The 6,751-nt window shown below is 61.4% G+C and overlaps 1 protein-coding gene across 1 annotated transcript in view; it reads left to right on the top strand.

The window, feature by feature from the left end:
* Nucleotides 1-140: 140 nt before the first annotated feature.
* The window catches only part of PLXNA1 (plexin A1), a 125,071-nt gene continuing 118,460 nt past the window's right edge, over nt 141-6,751 (top strand). The window contains exon 1 of the mRNA XM_026052545.1: nt 141-162. The gene's annotated coding sequence lies outside the window, so the exon portion shown is untranslated. The remainder of the gene's footprint in view (nt 163-6,751) is intronic.

Below are 6,751 nucleotides of genomic sequence, written 5' to 3'. Positions count from 1 at the left end.
GCTCCGGGCGGCGGTGCCGAGGGGGGCAGGGCGGGGAGGAAGGCGAGGAGGAGGAGGAAGACGACGAGGAGGACACGGAGAGGAGGAGGAGGAGGCCGGCGGGCGGCGCGGTGCGGAATGCAGTTATGGCTGGCACGGCTGCGGCGAGCGGCGATCCAAGGCGTGAGTAACCGCGCGGCAAGTTGGCTCCGCGGGCGCGGCGCTTTTGTGCGCGGCGGCGCGGGGGGGGGCGGGCGCCTTCACCCCTCGCCCCCCTTAAAACAGACAAATATATGTGTATATATATATATTATATATATAAAATACGGGGATAAAACCAAAGCGGCGGCGGAGCGGGGCTTGCCCGGGCAGGGCGCCGCCGGGCCGGGCCGGGCCCGCACTGCGCTCCGCGCGGGGAAGCCCGCGGGCTCGCCCGGCGCTCCGCGCTCTCCCCGAGGGCCCCGCGCCGCGGGACGGGCCCGCTGCGCCGCGCCGCCCGTGCCGGGGCTCGGGGGCCCCGCCGCGTGCCCTCCCGCCCCGCGAGCCCGCAGCGCCGCGTCCCTGAGCGAAACCCTCGTATCCTCGTGCCCCTGCAGCCCCGCGAGCTCGCAGCCTCACGTCTCTGCAGCTCCCCGAGCTCACATCCTCCTGTCCTCGCGTTCCTGCAGCCCTGCGAGCTCGCAGCCCCGCGTCCCTGCCGCTTTGCAAGCCGAAATCCTCATATCCTCACGTCCCCGCTGCTTTGCGAGCTTGCAGCCTCCTATCCTCACATCCCTGCCGCTTTGTGAGCTTGCAGCCTCGTAGCCTCGTGTCCCTGCAGCTTTGCAAGCTCGTGTCTCCATATCCTTGCGGCTTTGCGATCTCGTATCCTCATATCCCTGCCTCTTTGCGAGCCCGCATTCTTGTAGCCTCACGTCCCTGCTGCTTTGCGAGCTCACATCCTTGTAGCCTCGCGTCTCCAGTGTTTGCCAGCTCGCATCCTCACCGCTGGCATCCTGGCGCCTGGCGGGGCGCGGTGCAGGACACCCCGGTTCGGGCTCGCTCCGGGTCCCGCGGAGCCCCCGCGCTCCGGCTTGGCGCGGGGATGCTGGCGGCCGCTCGGCCGGGCGCCCTGCCTGGCACGCTGTTGTTCTCGCTGGAACCCGGGCTGTGGTCGCGGTGCCCGGCAGCGCGGTGCCGAGCGCGCCAGGACGCGGTACCTGTGCCCAGCGTCCATCCCGTTCTTCCAGCATCCATTCCATTCTTCCAGCATTGACGTTAAGGAAGCAAGGAAAGCCGCCTTGCTGCACCTTTTGTGTCCCTAACCCCTCTCCCTTTCCTATATCCGCCCTGCCGCTGCCGGCGAGCACACGCGGGCAGCTCCAGCGTGCAAGCAGAGGGGGATTTGCCAAATCTCTGTGGCATGCTGGAATAAATCCCGAAATCCCTTCTTTTCCCTTGCCCTCCTTGCAGGGAAATTCTTCCCGCTGCCCCTGGTGAAGTGCTCGTGTGTGTGGGAGCCCGGGAGGGGGGCTGGTGTGTAAACAGGGCTTAACATGAAGGTCACTGGTTAAAGAGGAGATGGATGGGAAAGAAAAGACAGGCATTAACCTCACTTGTTAGCCCCCCCCTTCCCCGTGCTTTGGGGAGGACAAAACAAAAGCAGAACCTGCTACTAACGCAGATGAATATTCATGATCCTCCTCCTCTGCTCTGGGACACGGAGGGGGAAAAGTTGGGGACAGGGGAGCGGCGTTTCCAAGCTGCTTTTTCCTCGGGCTTCAGATGAACCCCCTCCTGGCAGAGCGCGTCTGTATGGCAGCGAATTATTAGCCTTTTTGCTTGATTTTTTTTTTTCTTTTGTGAGAGGCTGCAAGGAGGAGGAAAAAAAAAAAAGGAAAGGGGAGACAAGGCTATTGACTACATCAAAGGTTATCCATTTGAAAACACCATTTTCCTCTGAACAGCGGCTAATTGCTTCCTGAACAGTCCCAGGGTCTTTTGTGTATAGGCAGTGGGTAAAAGGAGCGACTCGATGCATCTCTCTCAAGACACCGGCGAGCGACTGCGGTGGAAGCGCCGGGCGGCCGGGGAAGTGCAGCGGGGCAGAAGCCTCCGCGATGATGTGCGGATAATGTCTTAAGTGCTGACGGAGCGGCCAGGTTTTGGCTGCTGCCTCTTTGCCTCGTCCCAGCGCTCCGATGTTAGTCGGTGGCAGCGCTGGCGGCAGCGAGGCGATATCGGGCTGCGTAGGCGGTGGGGAAGTTCAAATGCAGAACCTGCGAGCGGGCGGCGGGGCGAAAGGCAGCGGGAGGGACGGGGAGCCCGCGCTTCCCGGCCCCATCCGTGCGCGCCGCGGGAAGCCCCGTGCCGGCCCCGCGGGAGAAGCTGTCCGCTCGGATTAAGCGGGGCGTCCGCGTGCCGGGATGGATGCGCTTCCCTGATGGAGCGGCAGGGAGGCGGCAGCTGGGGGCCGCTTGGGACTGGCACCATTTGGCGCCTGGGCTTTCCGCGCTGCGCCTGGCACTCCGAGCATTAGTTTTAATGGCATTTCTTTATTTTATTAGTGCAGCAGCAGCAGTGCCGGCGGGAGATCGCTCGCAGCTGGAGCTCGGGGGGTGAGCACGGGGGAGGCCTGCAGCCCGCCCTTCGGGCCTTTTCCCGGCGATCCCGAAGATCCGTGTCTTTCGGAGCCGACCTTAGTGCGCGCGTAGCCGCGGAACGAGCCGTGGAACAAAGCGCTGTTGCTGGCGGAGGCAGCGGAGCCCGGCGCAGCGCTCGGAGCTGCCGGGCAGCACTCCCTGCTCCGCACCCGGCCCCGCTCCGGCTGCGGCCGTGTCGCTGCGTGTTGGCTGCACACGTGATTTGCGGTGGGGATTGCAGGCCCTGTCCCCGCTGCCTTGTTCTGGCCACCTTTACGTGTCCACGTGGGGTGTTTGGTGCTGCAGTCGCTCGCGCTGGGGAGCGAGAGGGTTGGTTGAACCTCCTTGGAAGCTGAGGTTTGTTCCCATCTGGGAGCTGGGCTGGTGGGATGTGCAAGTGCCGAGCTGTGACCTGCTGATGTTGGCTCCAGATGGAGTCGTTAGGCGTTTCCGTGCTCTACAGGAGTGCTCCGAGTGCTCCTGGCTGGTTTTTGCCTAGTTTTTGGCTGCCGAGCTGCCCTGGGGCGTGCTGTGCGTGTGGAGGAAGGCCCCGGGGCCAAGGCTGGGCTGGGAAACCCGAGTACTCGGAGCTCAGTTCAACATGGCCCTGCATTCCCGCTCTGTCCTGCTCTTGGGCAGGGCCCTTTTTCCATGCAGGACACTGGTCCCTGACTCCATGGAGTCCCCAGGAGGACCAGGGGGACTGCTCCTTCTGCAGCTGTAAGGTTTTCTGGGCAATACTACAAAACAAAATCCCAGGCAGATATGATCCCTAGGGACAATGCTGGTGTGTTTTGATGCCGTCTCTGGCACGCAACCTTGGCCCGTTCTCACCTTGGTTCTGGTAAGACAGCACGTGTGAGCACCGACCTCGATGGGTGCCTTGAGGAGGAGCAGCCTGGAGCCGGTAGCGATCCTGGTGACTTTGGATCCAGGCTGGGGCAGCCGTGGCTCACGTGTCCTGTCCTTGTCCTGTTGCGTAGCCAGATTGTGCGGCCAGGAACCCAGACGCTCTCTTTGTGCTGCTCTTGGGAGCGTTCTGCTGCTACGGCTGCCTCCAGCCTTTTTCCAGGTGGAAGACACTGTTTAACACTCAAATTAAAACCACGCACAGGTCTGTTTTCCCTTTGGGCCGGGCTCGGCGTGCCGCCTCACTGCCTGCGTGCCAAGATGTTGGAATTCTTGGATCAAACACATCCCGTTGTGCCTCCTCGCTGCCCGTGTGCCGAGATATGGAATTCTTGGAGCAAACGCGGTGTCCTGGTGTCCTGCCCCGCGTGCCGATGCGCCCTGGGCAGCGCCGCGGCCGCCGGCGCCGCGCTCCGCTGGCCAACTTGGCACGCGGAGTGCGCAGCAACCCTAATCCAATTTGGGCGCTTCAGCCGCACTTTGCTCTCCGTGCTGCCGGCCCCAGCTCGGCAACTTTAATCTGGCTAATGACCCGGCTTTGGGGCCCAATATCCGCCCACCATTTGCTTGATTGGATTTGCCTTTCCTCGGGATGCAGAGGGGCGCTGGGCACCGGGGCCGCGTCCAGGTGCTGCCCGTGGTGCCAGGGACGCTTCCCACGTGGCTCTGGGCCTAGTGACACTCATGGTCATGAGAACAGCAGGCTGGACTTTGCTATTTTGCCTTCTGCTCGGGAGTTTTCTCCTTCCCGCTCTCCGTTTTCCATGTCCTCCCCGCCTCCCACTTTCTCTCGTAGAGATAAACCTTCCTACCAAAGCTGTTTTTGCAGTATACTATTATTTTCAGGAATGCTCAGCCAAGAAAAATAAAAGTCTCTCTCTTCCTTCGATTGCCTACTGTTTAATGTACAAAATACAGGGGTGGTAATTGCATTAAAATGTATATAATTATACTGGAGGGGGAAAAAAAAAATCTTGTTAATTGCCCGGGTGTTTTGAACTGATAAATGTTGAGTGATTCATGTTTTCTTAAGCGTTCAGCGGAGCGGAGCTGCAGTCCAGCGTGCGAGGGGTTAGGAGAGAGGTTGTTTTCATACCATTGACAGGAAGTCAGCCCAGATCCTCGCTGTCTGAACCGGCTCCAGCGTCTCTCTATCCCTTGTGCTTTTCCCCCTGGATCGTATCCGGGGCCTGATCCTCTGCGAAGTGGGGCCTCTGGCTCCCGTCCAGGCAAATCTTGAAGCGCTTGTGTAATTGTAGAAGCTCTGAGAGTCCCTCTGCCTTATGTGCTTAGTTAAGCAACTGCTTGTGTGTCCAAATATCCCGGCTCTTGCAGAACTGAATCCCCGGTGAGCCGAGGGGCGGCCGCCGCTCTGTGCCCACGGCAGGGAAGGAGCTTCCCGAGCGGAGCAGCCCCGCACGGGGCCGCGGATTGTCTCGTGTTTCGGATGACTCCGTGAAATGCGAAAGCCACATTTCCTCCTGCGAATGCCGACCCTGTTAGAGCCGCAGATAACATCTGAGGTAATTATAATGGCAATAAGTTGTTTGCTTTGTGCATTCAGCAGCGCTTTATGCACGGGCTGTTGTTCGGTCTTCCTGTGCAGACTGTTAGTTTCAACAGGGGAAAAGGAAACCCCGAAAATATTTTAGAAGGAGTTTAAAAATAGGCGTAGAGCTTGGCTGGTGCGCAGGGGACACTTTGCAGAGTGTTTTTCCCTGTTAGTCAGAATCCAGCTTTGCTGCCCTCCGGGGGCTCTGCCGGGGTGGCCTTTGGACCTGCCTGCCCAGGGAAGCAGTGGAGCCCAGGAGCTGAGCCGGGCTTTTGGCTTTTCTCAATGGGTGCATTGAGCTGCCCTGTCCCTGGGCTGGGGCAGCAGCTTGGGAGACTTTGGATTTTGCAGGGATTCGTCTTGGCCTAATTGAATACCCTTCTCTCGTGTGGAAAAGTGGGATAGCTGTTCCAGGACATGCTGTGAGGCTGAACTGCCTGGAGAGCCTTGCCAGAGCCGTTGGCAAGGGCAGGAGGGGAGAGCAGGGATGATTCCCGCCGTGGAGAGCAGAGCACAATTCCCTTGCTGAGATCCGGAGTTGGTAGCTGGGAAGCTTGGAGCTGCCGAGGCTTCCAGAAGACCTTTACAATTCACTCCCCGTGCAGCAGGGTCACGCTGCCTCCCCCCCGTCACCTCCTCGGTCGTTTCCATTCCTTGAGGTGCTGGCGCGCGGTGTCACCCGCAGCGCCTGGTGTCACCCGTGGCGCCCGTCGCGGGGTCCCGCTCCCCAATGCCTGTCGCGGGGTCCCGCTCCCCGCGGCTCTGCCCGCCTCGGCGGGACTGGAACGGGAACTGTCTCGTGAGCTCTTCAGGAGTCAAGAACCTGTTTTTCAGGCTGATGTCATTGGGAAGAAATGGGGGAGGAGAGGCACAGCGGGGCAGGCGCGCGGGGGATCGCGGCGCTTCCGAAGCGGAGCCGGCGCCGTCCGCCTGTATCGCGAACATAGAGACCCCGGCAGCCCTGTGTACATCCGCACTAGCTCTTATTTTATGTGCTGTAGGGGCTGGAGCAGCTCGTGTGAGGAAAGACTGAGCGGGTGGGCCCTGTGTAGCCTGGAGAAGAGAAGGCTGAGAGGGGACCTGATCACTGTGTCCCTGAGGGGAGAACGTAGGGACGAAGCAGCCAAGCTCTTCTTGGCAGTGGCTAGTGACAGGAGAAGGGGTAAAGGGGTAGAAGGAGAAGCTGAAACCCAGGCAGTTCCATCTACATGTGAGGAGGAAAGTCTTTACTGCTGGAGTGGGGGATTGGACTGGATGATCTCCAGGGGTCCCTTCCAAGCCCGTCCATTCTGTGTGATGTGGTTTGTGCGGCAGCAGCAGCCCGGGCAGGCCGGGGGGCACCGCGTGGGTGCTGCCGTGGGGCCGGCACTGGGGCTGCTCGTGGGTGCCGCGTGCGGAGCCGAGCGGCTCGCGGCCACCCGCAGGGTGACGTCACTTGCCGGGGCCACCTTTGAGCCGTGGTCACTAGCAGAAAATGAGCTGCTGGCACGGGGTGCCCGGGGCTCCCGCCAGCAGGGCCGCGGGCGCAGCCTCCTGCACGCTCGGGCGAAGCCCCCGGGCGCCTTCCCTTCCCCTCCCTGTGCTCGTGCTCTTGGATCGCTCCCGGGCCCGGCTCCCTCTCCGCTCCCGGGCCAGACGCCGGAGCTCTTGGGCTCTCTTGCTGTGCCCAGGTCAGCTCCGCCCTGGGCAA

This window comes from Nothoprocta perdicaria, unplaced genomic scaffold (genome assembly GCF_003342845.1).
Source record: "Nothoprocta perdicaria isolate Ctin4 unplaced genomic scaffold, notPer1 scaffold_9, whole genome shotgun sequence".
NCBI lineage: Eukaryota > Metazoa > Chordata > Aves > Tinamiformes > Tinamidae > Nothoprocta > Nothoprocta perdicaria.
Note: the sequence above shows the minus strand (reverse complement) of the source record. Positions and strands in the feature narration are given on the sequence as shown.